The 26974-nt window shown below is 38.5% G+C and overlaps 1 pseudogene; it reads right to left on the reverse strand.

The window, feature by feature from the left end:
* Positions 1–7379: 7379 nt before the first annotated feature.
* LOC105553036 lies at positions 7380–25719 on the reverse strand (annotated as a pseudogene).
* Positions 25720–26974: the final 1255 nt, after the last annotated feature.

A 26974-nucleotide genomic window follows, 5' to 3' on the forward strand; every position in this document is an offset into this window, starting at 1 on the left:
AATTTGCCATACCATCTCAGCACAATAAAGATATATGTAGAAAACCCACAGCTAACATCATACTCAATGGTGGAAGACTGAAAGCTTTTTCTATAAGATCAGCAACAAGGCAAGTATGTTCAATTTTACCACTTGTATTCAACATAGTGTTAAAAGTTGTAACCAGAGCAATCAGGAAAGAAAAAGAAATAAAAGACATCTAAATCGGAAAGAGAGAAGTAAAATCATCTCTGTTCTCAGATGAGATCCTCTCATATGTATAAAATCCCAAGAATACACACAAACACCGCCCCCCCACCGCCATACACACGCAGAAACAAACAAAACCTGTTTGAACTAATAAACACATTTAGTGACGTTTCAGTATATAAAATCAGCACATAAAAATTGGCCATAAATATGTCCTAACAATGTGTAATCTGAAAAGGAATTTGAGAAAAGCAATCCCATTTACAATAGCATCAAAAGAATAATAAACTTAGGAATAAGTCTAACCAAAGAGATGAAAGACTTATACACTGAAAACCACAACCCACTGCTGAAATTAAAGAAGACACAAATAAATGGAAAGAAATCCCACGTACGTGAACTAGATGATTTAATATTGTTATGATATCCATACTACCCAAACCAATCTACAGATTCAATGCAATTCCTATTATAATTTCAGTAATGTCTTTTGCAAAAATAAAAAAAAGTCACTCCTAACATTCCTAATAAATCTCAAGGAATTCCCAATTGCCAAAACAATCCTGCAAAAGAAAAATAAAGTTAGAGGTCTTATATTTTCTGCTTTTGAAACTTACTACAAAGCTATGGTAATCAAAACAGTGTAGTAGTTACATAAAGACAGACATACAGACCAATAGAATAGAATAGAGAGCCCAGAAATAAACTCTTACATTTATGGTCAAATAAACAATGGTGCCAAGATGGCTTAATGGGGAAAAGGACATCTTTTCAACAAGTGGTACATAGAAAAATACATATTCACATGCAAAAGAGCAAAGTTTGAACATTTTATCATCTAATATTATTGAAAAAAATTAACGGAAAATGTATCAAATATCTAAACGTAAGAGCTAGAGCTATAAAACTCTTGGGAGAAAACATAGGAGAAAAGCTTCATGACACTGGATTTGGTAGTAATTTGTTGGATATGACACCAAAAGCACAGGTAACAAAAGAAAAAATATATACAAATTGGACTCCATCAAAATTTAAAATATTTGTTCATCAAAGGATGTTATCAATAAAGTAAAACAAGTAACACAAAAAATGAGAGAAAAATGCAACTCATCTATCTGATAAAGGAATAATATCTAGAATATAAAAAAAGTCCCTACAATTCAACACTATAAAACAAACAATTCAGTTCAAAAATGAGCCAAGGATTTATAGACATTGGTCCAAAATATATATACAAATGGTCAATAAACATATAACAAATACTCAACATCACCAGGAATCAATAGGAAAATGCAAATCAAAACACAATGAGACATCACTTCTCTTCTAAAAATGCATGGGGAATTTGTGGTAATTGCATATATCAGATATATAGACACAGAAATGATGATTGTGAAGAACTTTATACTCACAGATTCTCCAGAAACAGGAGGCATAGCAGGCCACAGAGGGCCACATGAGAGAAGCAACAAGGTCAGTTAGGAGGCACCAGGGCAACAGGGGAAAACATGGCCTGGAGCCTTTATTCGGGGTTTTCTGGGAAAAAATGGGCAAGGCAGGATAGGTGCGCCCAGTACATTTGGGATTTAACAATTTTGAAGAGCTCTAGACTATAGGAGTCATCTCTAGTTGTCTGGTATCTGATTCTAGGGTGATTTAGGGCAGGAAAAATATTGGCTCAGTGTGTGAAAGTGATAAAGGATATGGTTGGGGCTGTGGACTCTGAATTGTTTTGTTTGTATATCAAAGAGAGGCTGAAAGGGGAGTTGTTTGCTTTCTGAAATTAGTTAGTTACCCTTGGGAAAGGAAGTCTATCTGGTATCAATGAGGGTCCAATTTCCAGAGCATCAAGAGTGCGGAAAACTTAGTCAATACAACTTTACACCCTTTGGGATGGCTATTTTTCAAAACAAAACAAAACAGAAGACACGTGTTACAAGGATCTGAAGAAATTTGAACCATTAGTATTTCTAGTAGGAATAACAAATGCAGCAGCAACTGTGGAAAACAGTATGGCAGTTCTTGAAAAAATTAAACAGAAATAAACCATAGGATTCAACAATTCCACTTCTGGGAATATTTTTAAAATTTTTTAAAACATACTTTAAAATATTTTTAAAAAATTAAAAAAATAAGTTTATGAATATGTGTACACTAGTGTTCATATCAGCATTATTCACAATAGCCAGAAAGTGAAAACAATACAAATGTCCATCAATAGATAAATGGATACATTAAGTGTGGTGTATAAATACAAGTGGAATATTATTCAGCCTTTAAAAGGAATGAAATTCTGATACATGCTACATGGGTGAAACTTGAATGCATTATGCTAAGTGAAATAAGACAGACACACACACACCCATACACACACACACACACACACAAATGCATGATTCTGCTTACATGAGATAACGATAGCAGTCAAATTCATAGAGACAGAAAGTAGAATGGAGTTTTCCAGCAGCTAGGGGAGGAGAAAATGGAGAGTTATTATTTAATCCATATAGAGTTTCGCCATGGTAGGATGAAAAAGTTATGGAAATGAATAGCGGTGATTGTTACCCAACAATGTGAAACTTAATGACACAGACATGTACACTTAAGAATGGTTAAAATGGTAAATTTTATGTCTTGTACATTTTAACACAATTTTAAAAATTAAATTAAATCTAACAATAACCAAACAAAACTAGGCAGTTTTTCTCCATAAGCTGTGCTTTTAATCATTTCGTTGTAAGTAATGATACAGAAATGTTTTAACCAATAAATAATTGTATGAATATATGCAGACATATATAAAGCACCATCAACTTAAGGTTAGGGTAAAAGCATTTGGGTATGACTGTCATACAACAGCTCATAAAGCAGTATTTAATAATAACCTAGACAAGACAATATATGGTACAAATATGTTATAAGAGAAAAAGGTTGTAATCCATTGTTCAGTCTTTCCTCAATTAAAATAGAACTTTATTCCTTAGTTTACCTTCATCTTTTCTATTCACTTACGTCTTTCTTCTTCTTCCTCCTCTTCCATTTTCCATGCCGTCCATGGTTGCAGTCTCTGCTGTAAGCATGCAAAAGGAAGACAGTATTGGCATTTCCATAGAATGAAGGTCTTGAAAATCTTCAATGAATTCACTAAATGTTTCTGTTACAAAGATATTCAAGAGAAAACTGAAGAAGCAACAGAGGGAAATTCTTTCCATAGAGAGGGCATGAATTCTAGAACTTACTAACCTAAAAACAAAAGAACATGGCCTATGGAAAAAGCCGGCTTCATAAACAGGAAGTAGAAGTCTGTGTAATGTCATTTTGACCAAAGTCCTTTATCTTAATAGAAAAAGGTGATGTTTCTCTCTAAGAAGGCTAAGTTTAGTATGGTCAGGTGCTCAAGTTAAAGTAAATAAAATGTACTCTGTCTAGGTTAACCAGTAAGGGATTTATTTATAAAAAGATCTTAATAGTTACCAGAATAGCAGTTATCTGGGGGGAACAGATAAGGTTGAAATTCCAGAAATAATAAACACAAACCATTCAGTAGAACAGGCTGCATTTAACAAACAAACAAATAAAATTAATAGCACTGCCATATCAATTACCGGAAGAAAGAAATTCAGCTTTTCTGAAACCACTGTTGATGAATGCTTTGTAATTTTTTAAAAATGTGTTACTGTAATTAGGTGATAGTCCCCATTTATTTAATTAAATACTAATCTAGTGTTGCTCTGAAGTGATTTTGGAGATGTCATTAAAGTCCCTAATCAGTTAACTTTAAATAAGGGAGATAAGCCTGGATAATCTAGGTAGGCATGACAACCACTTAGAAGACCTAAAAAGCAAGGCAGAGTGTTTCTGAAAAAGTGCAAAGAAATTCTCTCTGTTGACAACTTTGGCCCATGCCCATGGAAATCCTCCTACTCATAATCTTCCCTTTCTGATTGCCCACCCTACAGATATCAAACTAGTTTCAACTGTATCAATTCACACCACTGTATAATTCAATTCCTTGGCACATCTCTCTAGAGCGCTAGAAAGCTAATTAAATATGTATAGTTAGATAGAGAATTCTGACTGCTATACCACTCTATGACAAAAACCTGACTTTGAAACAACTACCATTCCCCAAATCCACAGGCTTCCCATAAGCAAAACATAATTCTACTCAAAACAATGTCCTCTATTTCCTGCTTTCAAATCAGTGGAACTAGTGGATATATGTAAGTCAAATGCCTACACCCTAGCTCCAAGTGAGATTAGGAACTCAGTTTTGATTTCTACTTTGAAAAGACAGAACTTCTCACAGGTGAATTTTCCCAAATACTGGAAGCCTATCCAAAAGGTTGAAAACAGCCAAAAATATAATTCCTGGCCAGGTACGGTGGCTCACACCTGTAATCTCAGCACTTTGGGAGGCTGAGGTGGGCAGATCACAAGGTCAGGAGTTTGAGACCAGCCCGACCAACATGGTGAAACCCCGTCTCTACTAAAAATACAAAAATTAGCCAGGCATGGTGGCACACGCCTGAAATCCCAGCTACTCAGGTGGCTGAGGCAGGAGAATCGCTTGAACTCAGGAGGCAGAGGTTGTAGTGTGCTGAGATTGTGCCACTGCACTCCAGCCTGGGCAACAGAGCGAGACTCTGTCTCAAAAAATATATATATAATTCCTTCTCCTCAAATTTCTGGCTTCTCAAAATGTCTTAAAGGAAGAATTTACTCTTTAACCTATTAATCCCAATTAATAATTGAGTGACATACTCAGGATTAATAGGTGAAAGAGCAAATTGTGTTTTATCAGCTTTGAGTATGTTACTTAGCTGACTTGAGGTCTCAACATAATGGTGATCATGCTAGCTTTGATTACACAAACACATGTGATGACTATTTTCCCACGTTAATGCATATTAGTCTGTGTGTCAGTCTGGATGCTCTAGATTATAGGGCTGTAACAAGTAACCCCCAGAGCTCTGTGGCTTAATACAACAAATGTTTGTTTGTTGCACATGGTACAAGCCCTATGTGTTGGCCAAGGGGCTTTTTTACCATAGTCACTTAGGAACACAAGTTGAGGGACACTTTTTCTTGAAGTGTGCTTCCATAATTATCAAGGCAGAAAAAAGGGACATGGTTTATTGTGCATTTTACCTTAAAACTTCTATAAGACAGGTCACAGGTTCCTTCTGCTCACATTTTGCCAACCAAATATAGGTCGTTCTTAGATTCTGGAGAATATGGCAAGGGTAATCTAACCATAATTTTTGAAGAAACACAACGTTTGTTAACAACCTTCTTTTTTTTTTCGTTGCCAATAAGTCTTTATTTATTAACTGTATTTTCCCAGGGAAAGGAGAAGAGAAGGGAAGAGTCAGCATGTGTTACAAAATGATTAGAAAATGGGAAAGGAAATACAAAGTACGGCAAATTCAACCATCAAATAAATACACCCCAGTGATGGGGTCACTAAAATCCAAAGGGGCTCAGTCTCCTGCAGTTCAGGAATGACGGGAAGGGATCAGGAAAAGAACAGACAAACTCAGGATTTCCTACCCTCCCTCCCAATAAACACAAGATTTCACGCAAAGCTTTGGTTCCTAGCAGCAAACATGGAGTTACATTCATTCGTCTCCTATTAAACAATCTTGGGGCCACTTTGACAAAAGTTTCTTGCACCTGCATAACAGTTCCTGAGTGCCTTGGATATACATTCATATTCCCTTTCGTGGCCTCCTGACCACACTTTCCACATGGAAGGCCCTCAGTTGCTTCTCTCTACTTTAGGATTAAAGATTAACTAGGTTTGATCCATCCAAAGTACAGCAGTGTCTCAAGCATTTGGCATGGATACATCAAGAAATGGTCTTGACTCAGGAAGTTGGGAACAAGGGATGGAGGGTTCCTAGCTTCTTCAGGATGTTTGCATAAATCATTTAAGAGTTGTGGAGACACTCCAAGCATTAAATGTGTATGTATCTGGGTGTGTAGATTTTCTTTTGGGGGTGAACGGAAAACAGGGCAGGGTAGGAGACAAGTTTTTAGGACAGAAGATGTGGTCTAATAGGTAATAGGGGAAGGGGAACACAAAAGAAAGATGGTTCAAGATCTCCACTTTAAGAAGAGGGCCCCCCAAACTAATGTTTCAGATCTTTTGGCCTGATGCAGAACCTTCTGTCAAAGATGGTCTCAATACAAAAAGAAGTTATAAGTAAAGAAGTAAACAAGAAGTAAACAAAACCCCAAAAGAACATGGAAAAAGACCAATACATTATATTTACATAAAGTAGGCCCCTAGCAATCACCAACTCCGTGAAGTCCTACAAAGCCCAGACAAATACAATAACTGGGGGCAGTGCGGAGGGCAGCATTTAGGGAAGATAAGAACCCAGGATCAGACACACATTACCCAATGCATTCTATTTCATTTGTCCCGTTTCAACACAGTGAGGCAAGTTTGCGGTGATCTCAGAGCATGTAAATGAAACACCTTTTTCTCCTTTAGCTACCATGATACTATTAATCACTAGTGTAGTGAGCAGGACATGGGCTCCAGGCACCACAAAGAAGCCCTCGCGTCAGGAGATTGAGACCATCCTGGCTAACACGGAGAAACCCCGTTTCTACTAAAAAAAAAAAAATACGAAAAATTAGCTGGGTGTGGTGGCAGGGGCCTGTAGTCCCAGCTCCCTGGGAGGCGGAGCTTGCAGTGAATTGAGATCGCGCCACTGCACTCCAGTGCGGGTGACAGAGCAAGACTCCGTCTCAAAAAAAAAAAAAAAAAAAAAAGAAGCCCTCGCTTATGGGTCTCCCTGGAACCCCAAAATTCTGAAAGGTTAAGGATTTTAGACCTTGTTTCATATACCCAACCCTCGACAGCACAGGATAACAGAGGTATTGGTCTTAAAACTTATCCTTACCAACTCACATTTTTTTCTGAACACACATACCCTGTGGAGCATGGTAGGCCTAATCTGGTGAAGAATGGATCTGGGATGTAAAGCATGTCCTGTGCCCTGGGATTAGATAAGCCTCACCTAATCTTGGCTTCCTCTCTGGACCTTTCACCTGGCCCAACCTCTCCTAGTGTTTCTGCACCACCATTTCCTGTTTAGACTAATTTCCAATCTTCCAGTAGTTGGCGATCAAGTCATGGGGTAACCCAGTTAAAATCTATCTCCCATAAAAAATTGTCAAGGCAGAGGGGGTTTCAAGAGGATACTACGGCAGAAAAGCCAGCTCTCTTTAGCAAAAATGAGGTAGTTCAATAGTCTCGGAACTCCAAATAGTTGCTCTCCCTGGTGGCAAAAACGACGACAAAAAGTATTTCTGCTGTGCAAACCTGGAGTTGCTGCCGGCTTATTCCTGAGATTTCTCATGTACCTGAGAACACAGTGCAGGAAATTAGGGACTTAGATTAAAATATACAAAAATACAAAACCAGAATATTTAGAGTAAGGAAAAAAATGTTAAAATGCACGAGATAACATCAGTCACACACAGCTAATGCAGTTGGCATCCTGGAGAAAGTAAGACCCGAGGTGCTGTATCCAAGGGAGCAAGTAAATAAAATCACATTGGCCCAGAATGCGGTGGGGGTGAGCATAGGAGCAGCAGGTTTGCAGCTATTCTCCCAAACACAGTTTTTGCCTTCATCTCTACCCATTGTTTGGGACAGTCCCCAGCACCCTATCCCAAAAGTGGGTATAAGGATACAAGATGTGAAAACAAAACAAAAACACCGCCTTATTCCTGAGAGATTCCCTCCCACAGAATGTAGTGACCTGGCTCCATGAATCCGGTCTTATACTTAATCACTTCAGTCTGGCATGGAAATCATTACCATATATTCTTCCTTCAAAGCGTCAGAGGCGTTTGAACCAGAGTAGCTCCATCTTGAATAGGGGCTGGGTAAAACGAGCCTGAGACCTGCTAGGCGCATTCCCAAGAGATTAAGGCATTCTTAGTCACAGGATGAGATACAACATACAACTCATAAAGACCTTGCTGATAAAACAGGTTGCATTAAGAAGCCGGCCATATCCCACAAAAACCAAGACAGGGATGAGAGTGACCTCTGGTTGTCCTCACTGCTACACTCCCACCAGCGACATGACAGTTTGCAAATGCCATGCCAACGTCAGGAAGTTACCCTGTATGGTCTAAAAAGGGGAGGCATGAATAATCTACCACTTATTTAGCATATAATCAAGAAATGACCATAAAAACAGGCAACCAGCAGCCCTCGGGGGCTGCTCTGCCTATGGAGCAGCCATTCGTTATTCCCTTACTTTCTTAATAAACGTGCCTTCACGGACTCACCCTGAATTCTTTCTTGCTCCATATCCAAGAACCCTCTCCTAGGGTCTGGATCGAGACCTCTTTCCAGTAACAAAGGAAAACAACTTGCGTACCTAGGCCACTTTCAACAGCTGGAAATTCCAACCGCCACCCCCGCGCCACCGCCCCAGAAACCCTGACTTGCATTTGGACAGAGCTTGGTTGCAGTTCCTTTGCCTCACCCTTTCCCCCCACCTAGAGGGAAGAAGGGGCGATGGTGTGAACCCCAGCCTGAGACACATTGGGGCCAGCTGGCCCCAATGTACCCTATTCCCACTTTCCCCACTTTGCCTGCTCCTTGAAATTTCCTGCTCTTGGGAAACACGAAGCTCCACCCGTTGTGGCTCAATTCTTGGAATCCCGGGGGCAGGGCAGGGCTGTGAATTTCTTCTTCCTGTGGAGAGTAGGTTGGCTTGCCCTGTGCGCGAGGGGCCTGCTGGGCCTTATGGTAGCCCTGAGGCTACCATATGACTGACACTCTGGCAGAAGTGGCACTTCTTGGGCTGGGGTGGCATCTTGCATTCCTTAGCATGATGGTCTAGACCTCCACAGTTGTAGTACCTGTCTCCTTTTGATGTGCGTTTCTGCATGTTCTTCCCCTTTGGCTGCCTCTCACTCCCAATACAGAACACCCCACCAGGTCCGGTGACCGCACGGCTAGATTCCACACCCTTGGCTGACTCCTCCACTGCCTCGCCCTCCTTCAGGCTCCAGGAAGCCCTCCGTGTGCAGCTTACTGTGGTGCTCGATCCACTGGGGGATCGAGCGCGACCCCGGCGAGGGCGGTCGACGAACCCCAAGGGCATGTTGAACCACTTACAGATGTCAGCACCTTGCAGCAGCTGAGGCTTGTCCGCGGCCGGGGCTGTGTCCTCCAGCGCCTCTTTAGGCGCCTCCTCTGCCGCTTTGGCGCAGCCATCTGCTAACTGCTGATTGGACACGGAGCCCAGGGTCGTCAGCTGAGCCCGCGGCCCTAGGTCCCAGGTTGGGCGGCTGCTGGCCCCAGAGAAGTCAGAAGGCCTCAACCTTCTTCACTACCTAAGTTTTCAACAGCTGTGTAAAAGAATGTATATACTTCACCTTTAAAGGGTTTACTTGATGGAAATAAAAAAGGAATTTATCAATTTTAAAGTTTCCGCTTACATAACAATAGCTAGATCTGGTAGGAAGTCGGAGCATGACAATTCCATGGTCTGCCTGCTGCAGAAAGGGTCCAGGGTAAGGTACAGCCTTCCCACCTGGGAACACACGGAAAGATTTCTAGGGCAGTACAATAATTTCTAGAATGAGAAATCATTCCAGGAAAATAAAGAGGTTGAAAACACCTGTCTGGCTTCCCTTCTTAGGGGAGATCACAGATGGTTAAGATGGGAAGTAGAGAAAGGAAATTATCTCTATATATGTGTATATAATCATTGGAGAACTTGAAAATATCAGGAGATAGATGAGTAGATTCATTTCATAGATGCAGCCTTTAGGGGGAGGGACTTCACTAAAAGAAGTCCCATGTTCTCCATTGTGTTTTATCAAACATACATTGGGAAAATAGCATTTGCACAGGGTAAGTCTGAAGAAGATCTGTTTTCTCACGGTCTTCAAGGAGGCATTTGGAGATTTCAGAAATCCCTCTGTGCCTCAGGGGGGAGGGGAGGGGAAGGGAGGGGAGGACTCACAGATGTGTGGCAGTGGCCTGAGTATGCAATGAAGAAGCCACAGTGTGCAGACTTAGAGCAGAGGCAGAAAGGGTGAACCCTGAGACATTATCTGTGGATACCTGAAAAACAACTCAGAAAGAAAGGCAGGACCAGTCATGCCTCAGCAGTCACCAGTCCAGGAAATGGAAGAGACACGTCACCTGTGGCAACAGCCATTGATGATCTGAGGATATTGAACATCTCTAACGGTTCTGTGGAACTTCACAAACCTCCTGCCCTGATGCACCATCTCCAGGGAGAGTAAAGAGAGTCTGGAAAAACAAAGAAGGCTAAATTATCCAAAATCAGGAATGTAAGCCAGAAGTAAGTGAAAGTTGGCAACTGGCAGAATGAGTCCACAGGAGGAATATTAGGACTGTTTTAAAATATAAAGTTTATTCTATGTGTAGAACTCATTTTCATTTCATATAAATGTATAATCCAATGACAAATACCTTCAAATATTTAGCAAACTTGGGTCTATTTCCATGGAAAAGTTGAGCATTTATGAAAGTTAAGAAATATTTAAGAAATTAAAAATCCTTCAAGTGTGTGTGTTTTTTTTTTTTTTTTTTTTTTTTTTTTTTTGATGGAGTCTTGCTCTGTAGCCCAGGCTGGAGCACAGTGGAGCAATCTCGGCTCACTGCAACCTCTGCCTCATGGGTTCAAGCAATTCTCCTGCCTCAGCCTCCTGAGTAGCTGGGACTACAGGTGCATACCACGGCTAATTTCTTCTGTATTTTAGTAGAGACATGGTTGCCCAGGCTGGTCTCGAACTCCTGAGCTTAGACAATCCGCTCGCCTCAGCCTCCCAAAGTGCTAGGATTACAGGCTTGAGCCACCATGCCTGGCCAAATGTTCTTTAAAAATTGTGCTTTGTGACAACTCTAAAGATAAGCCTATTCTAGAAATCTCTCCATTGAATGCTTATTTTAATTTCAACAAACTTGGGATAATAGTGTCATAAAGTATCATATAGGTATTCTTCATATTTAATAATTATTAATACTCTACCATTTATGCTTCATTTTTCTTTCGTCTCTTTTTTTTCTTTTTCTTTCTCCAGCTTCCTTTTTAATTTCCTCCTTCTTTCTTTCCTTTCTTCCTTCCTTTTCTTCCTGAAGTATCTTAAAATACAAATACACTCAATAGATGTTTTCTAAATAAATAAATGACACACATATGTGGCTTTAAATGTCAATTAAGAAGTTATTGTGGTCCAGTTAAAATTACAAGTTGTAACTCTTTCCCATTTAGAAGTTTTGAGTCATGAAGAGAGGAAACAGATAAACAATTATAATTTAGTGAGCTAAACACAATAATAAGAGTATGAACTGGGACAGTATGTAAATGAAAGGATATAAATGAATGGGAGGAGCATAATAGGAAGAAAAAAGATGATAGAATATGATGGAAGAAAGGCTACTATGGATAGAAGGAAAAGCACTGGGCACCAGGAACACTTGTCTGTCCAAGGTATGTAGGAGGATAGAGTGAACAAGGGCGGTAATTCATCTGAAAAAAATTCAGGTTTTTACTTCTAGATTTTCAGGAAAGGTAAAAATGAGAATCAAACATATCGAACACATTGTGCAAGAGACCAATATTCCCCATTTTGATCCTCTCTTCACCTACACCTTGGGGGAGGCGCTTAAGGTAGTTGCACGCATGTGGAAATTACATACACACATATATACATGTGAACACAGGCATACAGTATATAGACTAATATGTATATGCTATGTATATTTATATGGCGTATCTATAATGTAGGATATATGTGTGTATATATGTGTGTACAAGTTTCATTTGTGTATGGCAATAAAACAAAACAAACTTTGATGAAAAAAAAAGATGAAGAAGCATGAGAGGAGAATGTGTTACCTTCAGAGACTGCAAGTGATGAAGCCTCAATGGGCCACAGACGAGATTTATGGAGAAGTGGTGGAAGATGAGCCTTGGGAAAGCCTACAAAGGAACAGGCCTTTATATCCTGATATATATGTTTTAAATTCCTAGATTTAGGGGGTGTTTTTCAGTTTTAAGCTGAAAGGAATGGATCAGATTTAGTTTTGGAAAGATCAATGGGAAGAATAAACACAACCTGGTATAATGTAAAGACTAATAGGGTAGACAAAATTGGCAAGCGTGATAAAAAATGAAACAGAAATGTGACGACTAAAACATGTTAGGAGTAAAAGAAATATATAACTGAGCTTTGGGACTTGAAAAAAAAATAAATTATAGTCCACAACTCAAAATCAATGCTGTGAAAAATCAAATAGTGAAACATTTTTAGGTAAAAGATAACATCAAGGCCGGGCGCGGTGGCTCAAGCCTGTAATCCCAGCGCTTTGGGAGGCCAAGACGGGCGGATCACGAGGTCAGGAGATCGAGACCATCCTGGCTAACACGGTGAAACCCCGTCTCTACTAAAAAATACAAAAAACTAGCCGGGCGACGTGGCGGGCGCCTATAGTCCCAGCTACTCGGGAGGCTGAGGCAGGAGAATCGCGTAAACCCGGGAGGCAGAGCTTGCAGTGAGCCAAGATCGCACCACTGCATTCCAGCCTGGGTGACAGAGTGAGACTCCGTCGCCAAAAAAAAAAAAAAAAAAGATAACATCAAAACTAACTAGAAACATGACAGTTTTATAATCTTTCAATAAAGAAATTTAATAGTTAAAAAACTCAACCCCCCAAACAAAACAAAAACATAAGAAAACTCGTTTTCAGATTGTTTCATAAGCAAATACTAACACATATTCAAAAATCAATAATTTTTTTACTATTCAAGAAATCACATCTTCTTCCTTTCCCTCCCTCCTTCCTTCTCTCCCTCCTTTCTTCTTTCCATCCTCTCTTCTTTCCTTCCCTCTTTTCCCTCTTTTATTTTTTTCTTTTTATATATTTTATTTTTAAGGGTGACATAATCTTGATATCTAAATTTATAGATGATAGTACATGAAAAAAAAGCTTCCAAAAAGCATCATTGTTGGCCGTAGGTACAACAAATCCAAATAGAATATAAGCAAGTAAATCCAGCTTCTTAATACATAGACACATATGCACATATATATACACACCATTAGGAAAAGTTGGGTCTATGCTAGGAAAGCAAAAATATTTTCATTAGAAAAATCTGTTAATGTAATTTGGTATAAACTGATTAAAAGGAAAATATTGTAATTTTCAATGGAGGAAGAAAAATCATTTAATAAACCCATATCTATTCATTAAAAATAAATAGTTCCAAATTAAGAATAGGAAAAAACCTGTTAAAACCTGACTGAGCAAATTGCATTCTTAAAAATAAATGATAGGAATATTTTCTTTGAAATCTGCAACAAAATTAAGACACTCACTGTGAGTGTTCCTTTCAGGATTGTGTAAGTTTCTAAGAGGTGTTCACTAAGATGAGAAAAGGGAATTTTAAAATATAAGTATTGTAAATAAGCAAACTACTCATTATTAAAAAATGTTATGACTATTATAATTGTAAACATAAGAAACAAAACCAATAGAGTTAATAGAAGAGTTTAAGGAATATTGCTAAGTACAAAAACCTTCATTAAAAAATGCATCTCTAGATCTCAGGAATTAATACTTAGAAAACACTTTTTTGAAGGTATCATATAAAATGTTCATAAATATATAAAAGTATAATACTGTATTCAAAATCATAAAAGAGAACATTAATAATTGAGAGGTAAACCAAGTTCATGGATGGGAACACTCAAACTTAGTATTATAAAAATGTCAGTTCTCTCAAAATTAATCCATAAATTCAATGCAATCCAATCAAAATACCAACAGCTTTATTGAGAAACTTGAAAATTTATTTTAAAATTCATAAGGAAGAGTAAAGGGCTCAGAATAGTCAAGATAATTGAAGAACAGTGTAGGAGTTCTTAGTCTACAAAATAACAAGCATTTTATAAAAGTGCTATGATTAAAAGATTATAATACTGGTTTAAGAATAGACAAAGAGACAAAGAATTCAAACAGAGAACCCAGAAACTGAGTCACAAAACCAGGTAACTTGATTTATGACAAAGACAAAAATCAGTGAAGAAAGGATATGCTAGTCAATAAAAGGCACTGGGGAAATTATCATCCACTGAAAACAAATGGTATTCCTACCACAAACCATATGAAAAAAAAATTGCAGTTGAATGAAATGTGTTTCAATGTTGAAGGCAGGAAATCTCTTTATGACTTTGGTGTATTGGGAGGATTCATTTTATAATGCACAAACAATAGGGAAAAAAGAGAAGATAAATCCAATTTCACACTGTATTAAAAACTGTGCATTAAAAGACACAATTTAAAAAGTGTAATGACGACCTACAGATGTAGAGAAAATGTTTGCAAGGTATACACACAACAAAGGAGTAATACGATACCTTATTTATGCATATAGAAAAGTTTTCTATCTCTGTCATAACAAATTACCTCGAATTTGTCAGCTTAAAGAACACAAATTAATTATCTTACAGTTCTGTAGTCAGACACATGACACAGGTCTTGATAGGCCTAATAGATTCTAATAGAATCAAGGTGTTCTATTAGAATGGCTTTTATCAAAAAAAGAAAAGTATTGGCAAGGATATGGAGAAAAGGAAACCTTTGTACATTTTTGGTGGGAATGTAAATTATTACAGCAATTATGGAAAATACTACAGATGTGTCTCAAAAAGTTAAAAATAGACTTAGCATATGATCAAGCAATCCCACTCCTAGGTATATACCCAAAGGAAATGAATTCAGTATGCACTGCCATGTTTATTGCAGTATTATTCACAGTAGCCAAGATATGGAGTCAACCTAAGTGTCATCAAGTAATGAATGGATAAAGAAAATGTAGTATGTGTATATTATACACACACACACACATATGTATACATACACGGTGGAATACTATTCAGCCAGCCTTTAAAAATAAGAAAATCCTGTCATTTGCAATAACATGGATGTACCTGGAGGACATTATGCTAAGTGAAATAAGCCAGGCACAGAAAGGAAAATATTGCATGATCCCTTATATGTGGACTCTAAAAAAGTTGAACTCATAGGAGTAGAGAATAAAATGGTGGTTACCAGCGATGGGAGGTTGAGGAGTTAGGAAAAGGTGAGATGTAAGTGAGCCAGTACAAAGTTTTGGTTAGACAGCTGGAATTAGTTCTGGAGATACACTGTACAGCACAGTGACTGCAGTTTATAATAATGTGCTGAAGATTTGAAAATTGCCAAGAGAATACATTTTAAATGGGCTCGTCACAAAAATGATAAGTATGTGAACTGATGGATATTTTAATTAGCTTGATTTAATCATTCCATAATGTGTGCATAGATCAAAACTTCATGTCATACCCCATAAATACATATAATTAAATAAAATGCAATAAAATTAGGTGTTGTCAGGGCTGCATGCCTTTTCAGAAACTCTAGCAGAGATCTCTTCCTTTTCTCATTAAGGTCATTGACAGAATTCAGTTCCTTGTATTGTAGGACTGAGATCACCATTTCCTTGCTGGCTATCATCTGAGGACTGCCTTCAGCTTCTGAAAGTCATCCACATTCCTACCTCCATCTTCAGAGCCAACAACGATGGGTTAAGTTCCTCTCATGCTTTGAATCTCTTCTTCTTCCATCTATCTCATCTCTCTGACTTTTTTTTTTTTTTGAGCCAGTAGGTCTGGGTTCCATTTATCGTCAGCAGCAGTTTATACACAGGTATTTCCTTCTCACGGTTATTTCCTTCCTAGCACAGACACAGAGCCCTTGAGAAAGGCAGTCTCTGAACGAGGGAGCCCGGAATGCAGGTCAGACACATCTTTGGCAGGCATGTTCAGTCCCAGCAGGGTGCAATCCTTCAAGTTGGAATTCCACTGGGTAGTCGAGAGAGACCAAGGGTGGGGTGGAGAGGGAGTCTTCAACAAGACTCACATCTTGGTCCAGGCCTCGTCTCTCACTATCCAAGTCCTTCCAAGTTTTAGGACCCTGGGGGGCAACAATCAGGCCCACCCACCTCAACAGGGCATATTCTTCAATCTGTGCCCAGTTCACACACGCCTGCTTCTGCTGGTCGCACAGTTAAAGAGAATCAGCCTTACGGTCTCTGACCTTAAGAGGTCTTCTGTTTTTAAGGACTCAGATCATTACTTTGGGCCCACTTGGATAATTCAGGATAATATCCTTATCTCAAAGTTCTTTAATTAATCACTTTTTCCATGTAGGGTAACATATGCACAGGCTACAGTTTTGCCTGTGGGTATACCTGTCTCTACCTATACATGTATCTTAAGATTAATGAAATTAAAATTACCCAGTTTTTAAAAATGTGTTCAAAGATATGAGCAAGGAATTTAAAGAAGTTCAAACTGAAAGACATATTAAAAGTTTCTTCGTATCACTAGTAAACAATGTGAATAAAAATTAAAACTGTATATAATTTTACCTGACAACAGCTGGTGTTGGTAAAGGCGTGAATCAGTGAAAACTCTCATATTATTCTGATAGAACTTAACTGTAGAAAACCACTTAGGAGAGCAGTTTCATAATTCTCGTTAAGTTAATGATTCTTACCCCTCTGTCCAGCGACTGCAGCTTCATGTAAACATCCCTGAGATAGTCTCAAGCACAGCCAAAAAGGAGACAGGAACAAGGATTATTATTGCAACATGATTTGTAATATAAAAATAAGAGAAATAAATGTCCGTCAATAAAACATTATCTAATTATTTTGTTACATTCATACAATGAAACATTTTAAAGCTGTGAAAATACATGATCTAGAAATATACTCACCTAGATAAAAGAGTCTCCAAAGACATTAAGTGAAAAAAATCAAACTACAGAATATGCTTAGAACAATATATATTCTATAAGACTTGCAAACACACAAAACAAAAATGTATACTATTTAGTGATACAAGCATATGTAGTAAAAAATTATAAAGATATGTGTGGAAATTCTTAACACACACACACACACAGAGGAATCAAGAATTTAAAATTCAGGAAAACAGTTTCAAGTGGGGGATCAAGGATAGATTGGGAGACTGCAGCTCCATTAGTATATATTTTAAAGTAAATGATGAATAAATAAGTACTTGTTATTTTTGTTATACTTCATCAATGTAAAGAATTTTATAGTTTTGCAAGAAAAACATCACTAGGACTGAGATGAAGGAAAATTTGGAATGGGCAGGTAGAGATGGCATAAAGCTGAAATGGCTATTGCAACAACTACATGAAAGATGCTAACTCCCCAAAGAAACATGGTGGTGAAAAAATATAAATAAAAGGGTAAATCCCAAATATATTTGGAGATCTAATACACAAAACCAATTTAAATTGAAGAGCTTTAATAGTAGGATGGTTTCAACTTTTTGATTCTGGTGACTTTGTGAATATTGGCACCATTGACCAAGATGTGTGGGGAGGAACAGGTTTCTAGGGAAGATAATAATTTGAGTCTACACTTTTTTGGCAATACTTGAGATGAAATTAAGTTGACGTTGTGTTAGCTACTCAGTAATACCCAAACACAGTCTTCATGTAATCATCCCTCCCTAAGACGGCCCCAAAAGAAATACATGTACAAACAGCATAGTAATAAATAATACTCTCTGGTCCACATTTGAATGCAAAACTCTAAAAGACTGGCCATGACTCAAACTCCTGTGATCCAGACTTGAAGTCATGGCCAAACTTCAAGTTGTAACAGTGGACTTTATTACTTCAAATGTGAGGAAAAATTAATTCAGAGTCTCCCAGTATAGGAATAGGAACACAGGTTTCAATGCAGGGCTACAGGTTTATAGAGTAAATACAGTGGAAACAACAACAAAATGTTGCCAATGTCTAGGCAAAAAGGTGCATCCAGGAGAAGCTTTATCAACTGGGAGAAAAAGAAACTCCCCGGGACTAGCAATTTTTTAGTCTAGGTAAACAGTGTGGTCAGTAGTGTAACCCTTGCCGTTAAGTCACATCCACACCCACCTCTGCATTTTCAAGGCTCCTTACTGAAAACACACTGGCTTCTCTGCCTGAGGATATTTTGTTTTTTCGTTGTTTGTTTTTCCCTGACCAGTGAGCCTGCTCCACTGGCATAAAAGGGAAGATATAACAGGTCCCAGAAGAAGCCATTACTGTTGAGTACAGAAAGTTGATGCATATGTACCGCTTACTCAATCCTTGGGCAGGATCACTCTAAGACTTGTACCTCACTGTCTCCTAGAGTTTCCAATGCAGCTCCGATTGCGTGCAGAGCTGACTTTCTTGATAACACATCCACTTTCTTCTTTGTCCTATCTCCTGTTCTTACTCTCCTGGTGCATGTCCCAACTAAACAACGTGTACTCAAGCTTCATGGTTTGCTCCTGGGGAAACTCAAATGAAGAGAGCAAGACATTCAAAACGGCAGTGGGTAATGGAATAGAGAGGGTGAATCCCAGCAGCCGTCTCCCTCACATATTGTCTAGTTAGCTGGCGAAAGATGGCTGAAGACTCCTAGCATAGCTGGTACTCCAGTGCACAAGCTCCTGGGGCATCCTCAGTACTGCACCCCAACACCAACACTGACAGAGACCTTCCCAAGGGTGTTCCATCTGTGTTGTTCTGTGACAACACCATAGGTGACTGGTAAAGTTTGCTTAGTAAAACAGAATAACACATTAAATTTATAGTGCCATTACTCTGGCTAAAAGAATTACCACTGTGTGGGAAGAATTTCTGCTTGTGGAAATACTGTTAATTGACAGTTGGGAAAAATTGTGGTGATAAAAGTTAATTAACTTTACCAGGTTTCTCTGGATTTTACAATAACTGCCGTTTTTAAAGGCCACTGCCAGCAATCTTGGCAGAACAAATGAAAGAACTCTGCAATAGTAACTCAAACTTCCTATTTCACAGCAAAGTCTGAAGTGAACCTGAGGCATTAGCAGGAAAAACATTGAAACAGTTCAAACAGCTCTTGGGAGAAATTGGCCATCACCAGCTTCCTTTCAGATAGCTGGAGCTTCCAGTTCCGTTTTGCAAAATATAATGCATGTATGACTTATATCAGAACCCCTAGTGATTTAAAAATCACTTTTAAAAATACTTGATCTTGAGATCAACCTCAGATTCACTGACTTTGAATTTACTGACATAGAGCTCAAGACTCTACATTTTTAGCCAGCTCTTAAGGTAATCGTTCTATAATCTCGAGGTGAGAATCATTTATACTTCCTTCAGTGCTACCAATTTGAGCTGTATTTAAGTTAGGAAGCATTCTTTTTAAAATAAGAAAATTAATGTGTTTTCAACCTTTCGCATATCAATATTGAATTTGAACTAATGGGAGCTGAGTTGCACTAAAGCGATGGTTATCAAACTGCATTCAGAATATTCAAAAGCAAGTGTATGTTTGATTCAAATTCTGTTTTTAAAATATCTTAAAGCTGTATTTTAACAACTAAGATATTCAAATGTGTCACAGCCCAAATTTTTAACACATTGGAGACAACCAACTTAAGCCATATTACCACTTCAACTAGGCTTTGTGCTGACTTCCAATAGTTTTCCACTATACCTCTGCATCTGTTGAACTGGGAGGAAGGTCATAGATAAGAAAGCTTTAAATTCTGCTCGGATGGCTTTTTGCAGGAGTAAGCATTTCTCCACATATAAAATTGTACACCTGAGTTCCAAACAGAAGCTCAAACTCATCATGTTCAATTATGTGCCACAAAGGTCCATGAATAGCAGTCTCTGCGCCCAGAACATGAAATAATTCAGTAAGTGAACGCAGAACACATTTAAGCATGCTAATGTCAGAGTTTCAATCTTTGTAAATGTGTTAAGTGTTTGTTCTATCATTTGTATTCATACATTTTCCATAGTATTTCAAGTAAAGGTGATAGGATCACTCAAAACAGGAAATGGATCAAGGGTTAAAGAAAGAAAAAAGCCAAAAGAATTGTGCAGATAGAATGGAGGGATCGAGCAGGCACAAGAAAAATTGACACACTATGCTATATAAATAGCAACTTGTTTTTCAGCCAAAGGGGGTCCCACTGGTGAGAGTATGAAACAAAAATCTTGTGAAAATTCTTGGGATGAGTCTCTCGGAGACAGTAGAGCACAAGAATAATTATTAGGCATTTGGCTTCAGCTTTATAAGGCAAAAGTGGCCAAGTGCTCCTGTGTTTTACGCAGTGATATTTTTCCATCTTTTCTGTAGCCCTTTCCAATTTACAATGCCGTATTTAAAGCAAACATAGTGAGTATAAAAATAAGGATCTTGGTTTCTTTCAGCATAAAAATTACAGGGCTTTATATAAAAAATGTATGCAAGCAAAGTTGAGATCCAAAGATTAAAATATACATGTAGATTTAACACTTTTAAGAATAAAATACACTGTGGTATCATTCAAAGGAGTCACTAACTAGATGTGAATAAACAGAAGGGCAGGTTACTCTGGTGCAGAGTCATGCAGCAACAAAATGCCATCGATACCTTTGCCTGATGAGAACAGGGAGCATACAACAGCCTTCATCCAACATTTGATCAATGAGTTTGTAATCTTTTTAAATTAAATTTGATTGAACACAAAAAGGACTGACCCATGGCCATCTTGACTATTTTTTAAGCAATCTGAGTATTTTTTGAGGGTGTGTTTTTTAAGATAAACGTTAAGAAGATTTATGTCAGAAATACTGGAAATTTGGGAGGGGGATATATTGCTAAATGTTTATATCCATTTTCAACTTGCCATCAAATAATTTGGTTCCTATATGTCAGCGTACCCAGACTGATGGGGAAGAAGAAAAGGCACAAAATATGACAGGAGTAGAGAATTTCATTAAAACATTGCTCCCAGTCGACACCGCGTCCCCAGCTTGCAGCCATGGCTGCCTACACACTGGTGCACATCCAGCATGGCCAGAGTGCCTGGAACCTGGGGAACCACTTGGGCCATAAAGAGTGAAGTGCAGCAGGCAGGCGTTGCAAGACGTTGGCTATGAGTCTGACATCTGCTGCTCCTTGGTAGCAAGGACTTGGTGCCTCAGCACTATGGGGAAACTGACTAACCTCGATAAAGTAGAAACTGCTGCCAAGCATGGTGAGGCCCAGGAAAAGTTCTGGAGGCTGTGATGTCCCACCCCCTCCCATGGAGCCTGACCTTCTCTTCCATAGCAATGCCAATAAGAACTACAGGTATGCAGATTTCACTGAAGATCAGCTACCGTCTTGTAAGAATCTGCACCCACTCCCTTCGTACAATGTAGTCAGAATAGCAGCTCTGGGGCATGAGTTCTCAGTCCAAGCCATGAGAACTCTGCCTTTACCCAAGAGAACTGAGAAGTAATAACTCAGGTTTTTGCTAGTGCTTTGTTTACTAAGGAGCTGCTTGAGTAGGAAACAGGAAGGAATCATGTTAAGGCATGACCAGTGAGGAGAAGCAAGAGAGCCTATTGTCCTGTACTCCTTGTAGTCAAATCAAAGAGAAGATCTAGTCATCCCCATGGAGATAGATGTAACCTGCATGATGATGTGAAAACCATTTTCTCCCTGACCCCAGAGAAGCTGGCTCCAGAAGTCTTCAGAAGGTTGAGATTAATCCTGATTTAAGTTTATACATAGCATTTATTTTTATAAATAAATATACCTATATAAGTATATTATAAAAGTATATATAGTATACATACTTATAATATATAAAATATATGCTTATAGTGTATAAGTATTATATATATTTATATAGGTACATATTTATATACACACACACACACACACACACATATACACGCACACACACAAAATGACCCCTTTTCAGGCTTTTAGTGTTGGTTGAAAGAGTCCCACATGTGGTCATGAGAAAATAAGCCATTCCTCACACTAATATAGGATAAGCTTCTTGACCTCCTAGGGGTTGGAGTACATTCTGCTATGAACTTTAGATTCCCTTTCCAACCTTGTTTTGTGGCAGTGAAATGCCTCTTGATCATGTCCAAGTGTGTCTTTCACTGTGCGATTTCTGAATCATGTTCTAGGTGTTTGGCCCTGTTACATGGGCCTAGTACTTATTTTGAGAATTAATGTATTAAACCTTTCTTCCAGATCAATATAATAAAGGAGTAATATGCAATTTAAAAAATGCTGAAATATGTTCGAGAGAGGTGAGCACTAACTTTGATGCCAATACTTATCAAAAGTGTTGAATGATAACACAAATGTAATTTTTGTAAGAGTGCCTTTCCAATTAGATCTTTGTGAATTCTCTGAAATAAAGGGAATGATGATGTCCAAATGTTATCATACCTGCAGGTGTTCATAGGCAGCCCTAAGGTGAGGTGTTCCAAAGAATATTTTTGTTGAAATAAACATCCTGTATCTTTATCTATAAATTATGAATAGAGAATGAGTAACTGTGGCCTCGTGCATGCATACAGGTGCTCCTTTTCTTGTAATTTTCTCTGGATGATACACTATGTACAATAACGGGGTAAAATTCCTTGAGATGAAGCCTCATACGCCCAAGACTTAATAGACCTGAGTAAGAAGAGTGGAGGTGCCAGAGCAGAGGAAGAAGGTAACAAAGTTGTGGAGAGGAAAGGACTGAATCCCAGAGTGCATATAAGCTGGGTTCCCTCCACCTCATTGACTATTCCCTGGCCTGGAGCTTATCACTGGTAAAAGGACACAACAGTGAGAGCAAAATGACAGTAGTTCCTTTGAGGCTGATCCCTGTGCTTGGCGCCACTTTCATAAGTGGAGATAATGTTGGATGGGGTCAGTAAATCCTGAAGTGTAAAGAGATTATCCAACTGCACCTCCAAGTCAACATTGCTGCCCAAACTTGGATGCCTTGCTGGGCTAAATGAGCTTGATCTGGACCTCAGAAAATGTAAAACATTTTGTTGCAAGTCAGGTAGAAAAAATTGAATTTGGTTTTGAAATTTTGAGTAAATGTCAAAATCAAGATGAGGACTGAGAAAAAATTTTAAGTGAATTGCTGAATCTCATGTTACTGAATGTATTTAAAAAGCATTTTTACCCCTCCAAAAGGAATGTGTATTAAAATTCAATAATTAAAATAATTGGAGAGTTAGATATTTAAAATAATTCCTATTTTGAAATTAAATTTTGTATTCCATTTTCAAAATTATAGACATATTTGTTTGAAGCGTATTTTAATATTTCAAAGTGACTTAATATGAACTTGTTACCATTTGCAGCAACTTATTTATTGGAATCAGGAATTTTTAATTTTATATTCAAAACATATTTTACAAAATGAGAAAAAATATATGACAAGGTTGGCTTAAGACTCTGAATGCCAGCAGTAAGTTTTGTTGTTGTATCTGTGTTTAGGCAACATCCTCAATAAATTCTTGGTTGAATTTACAATAAGTAAACCTAACATATTTGAAACTGAAAATAAATGTATAATAAAACAACACTGTTTTTATCTACCTGCTTATTGGAGGAGAGTGTAAAACTTCATAGGATCTCATCATAAAGAGCATTTACAAACCATAGCTCTAAGGCAAGAAGAATGGATTTGAAAATGACATGGGAAAGCATAGGTTAGGGGTGCACATGAGGCCTGTGTAGGGCCTCTGTGGGTGCTATGAGAAGAGGGAGACCCTGAGGAGGGAGGAGGAAGAGACAACAGAAGGCTGGAAAGGGGCATAAACAGGAAGATCCCAAAACATATTTTCATCCCCAAGTTTTGCCAGATAGTACTTCTCACTACCCAGGAGAGAGAGAGTCTGTTCTTACATTAAAGTTTCAGGACAGGTACCAAATTGGAGTTGCCATTATGAGGATGTTTTCTATTCAGAGGTCATAGTGATTGGTGACTTTTTTATGTCTACAATCACCCATGAGAATTGCATCCTAGACCATATCATTCTAAAAGTTGAGAAAATCTGCCTCCTATGAAGTAAAGTGATCACCTTTACAAACAGGATAGAAAATTTAAAAGGGTTAATAACCTTCATGCATTAAAAAATGCTTTAAAGAAACCTCAATTTCTTTCCCTCTCAGTACAGTGATTTTTAAGGGGGAACAAAGATGCAAAATTAAGTCGAAGTTCCAATTACAGAAAAAGGTCAAATTAGGATAAAAAAAAAATGTACAGAACATGATAAATAGAAATTAGTTGTAACCTCTCGGGCAACTTGACAAAAGTGGGAAATGAATTGTGTGCTCAATAATTAGGGTGGAAGCCCAAACACACTGGGCTTTGAGCACACCTTGAGGTCTTCTGAGGAAAACAAAGCAATTTATTATCTAGGCCAAATCTGAAGAGATGGCCTTGAGGGCAGAGGGCTTGCTGCAGTGTTACCAACTCATGGGGAATTTTAGCTGTGTGATAAGTGCCTGTCAGGACTCCAATGCTAGGAAGTACATTTTCAGATGAAATCAATTGTAAAATAATATACTATGATTAAAGAAAATCAGTTGCAAGCCAAAATCATTAAGCAAAATTGCAACCTCTAACCTGGAGTAGCAGGTTGGTACATTACTGTGTTCTGTGAGGCAGTGAGGCAGTAACACATATCTGAGGATTTACGTGTTAGTATGATTTTCTTGGCTCTTGAGTCAAAAATGCTTTTAGTTATGCAAGCAAAACAAGTAGAGATGATTTGTACTCCAGTGACTGTTGGGATTTACTGGTTTTAAATTTAGATGATTTCAAATTTTGTTTGATCATGAACTGCTATCAAAGGGGATAAACATTATATGTGTTAGTTATCTTTTGCTGCATAACAAATTACCCCAAGACTTAGCAGCTTAAACAAAATACATATTTATTATCTCACACAGTATTTTTGGATCAGGAATTCAAGAGCTTCTTAAGAAGCTAGGATTGCAGTCTTTGGAAGGCTTGACAGGGGCTGGAGGATCTACTTCTGAGGTGCTGGCTGTTGGTGAGGCCTCAGTTCCTGTCTCGTGGGCCTCTATAGAGACCTGCTTGAGTGTCTTCAAGACATGGTGGCTGGCTTCCATCAGAATAAATGATCCAAGGAACCAAGGCAGTAGCCATAATGTGTTTTATGACTTCTCCTTAGAGAAGTCATTTCTGCAGCATTCCACTGGTTACAGTACTTTCACATGGGAGGGAACCACACAGGTATAAATAACAAAATGGAGACCATTAGGGAGTCAACTTATAGGCTGGCTACCAAATTCCCAAAAGTAAATTTACGTGGGCCCGAATCCTCTTCTATCCCTTTCCTATTTTAGGAGGATAAAAACCTCTATAATGCCCTCAAACTTAAAATACTAACCAGATGGAGCCACTGGCGATTACTAGGAGGAAGATCAAATATGAGGCTGCTGAAAATGGGAACACAGAGGGATTTAGAGCTGTACCAATTCTGGAAATGCTAACACCAAACGGATGCCCAAGAGAATCTGTTTGGAAAACGTGAGTACCAAGGCTGACCACAAGAACACAGGAAGTAACCCACTCAGGAAGCTGAACAAGTGGTCCCATCTCAGAGGGAATTGGTGGACAGCACAGACTGCTAGAAGGTAACACAGAGATAGACCTCAGAGACCATGTATGGCCACAAGAGATGATCTTTCATCTACTATCCTCAGGAGCTGATGTGATAGAAGATTATGCTTCTTGGGAGACTCTACCACTACTAGTACACTGCACTTTTAATTGCATTTCCTGCTAAAATAAGGAATTAAAATCACAGTCTTAAGGATGCTTTCATATACATGGAGGCATCTCGATCCAGAAACAATGTGAATTCCATTTTATTTTTGCCTTTCTATAAAGGGTCTTGATTCTTTGTGACATGCTTAAGTGTGTAAGACATCTGGCTTATAACCAGTGGTATGCTGCTAAATGCTTAATACCTGACTCTCCAGGAAATATATCTCTATATATATCTATATGTATGTATATACACACACACACACATATATACATACACACACACACACACACATATGTATTTGTAGCATTTGACAATTTCCATTTCCATAGTGGGAATATTTCCTTCATGGCTGATGTCAAGCTACCAATGTGCTGTTACATGGAGAGCTGGAAAGAGATGATGATGTGCACACTCAGTTCCAGCACAACACTGCTTATGACACAGACTTAATACATACCATCTTTTGGTCCTTCGTAGATTTTGTCTGTCTGAACTTGTCTCATGTCTTGGGCAAACTTCAGCAAAGTTTTCCTTCAATATTTCAGGCTATGTGAACTATACAGTCTCTGTGGCAACTATTTAACTCTGCTGTTAAAGGTCAAAAGCTGCCACAGGTAGTTTGTAAATAGTGGGCACAGCTGTTTTCCAGGAAAACTTCATTTATGCAAACTGGTGGTGGCCTGTTAGCAGTAATTTTTAATGTAAGCAAGCAGATTCCCTGGAAGCAGAGCCTGAGGCAAGGATTTGGGTATAGGTGATATGTTGAGGAAGGACTCTCAAGTGAAACTTACAAGGCAGTGAGAGAGCAAGACAAGGAAAGCAAAGATCTGAGTTAGAATATGGCATGAGTTAAACAAAGTGTAACCCTGGCCTGACCCCATGAAAGAGCTCTGGAGCATAAGTCACACTGCAGTGTTTCCTACCTTGAAAACAGGGAGCTGGGTTTTTGGTCCCCATGTCAGTCAGTTGTTGGCCGGCTTCAGAGTGGTGATTATGGAAAAAACTCCAAAGGGTCTCCATCTCTGGGCAAGGTGGTTCAACCAAGGTGGGCAAGGTGGTTCAACCAAGGTGGTTTGGAGG

Source organism: Mandrillus leucophaeus, unplaced genomic scaffold, assembly GCF_000951045.1.
Source record: "Mandrillus leucophaeus isolate KB7577 unplaced genomic scaffold, Mleu.le_1.0 Scaffold116, whole genome shotgun sequence".
Taxonomy (NCBI): Eukaryota; Metazoa; Chordata; class Mammalia; order Primates; family Cercopithecidae; genus Mandrillus; species Mandrillus leucophaeus.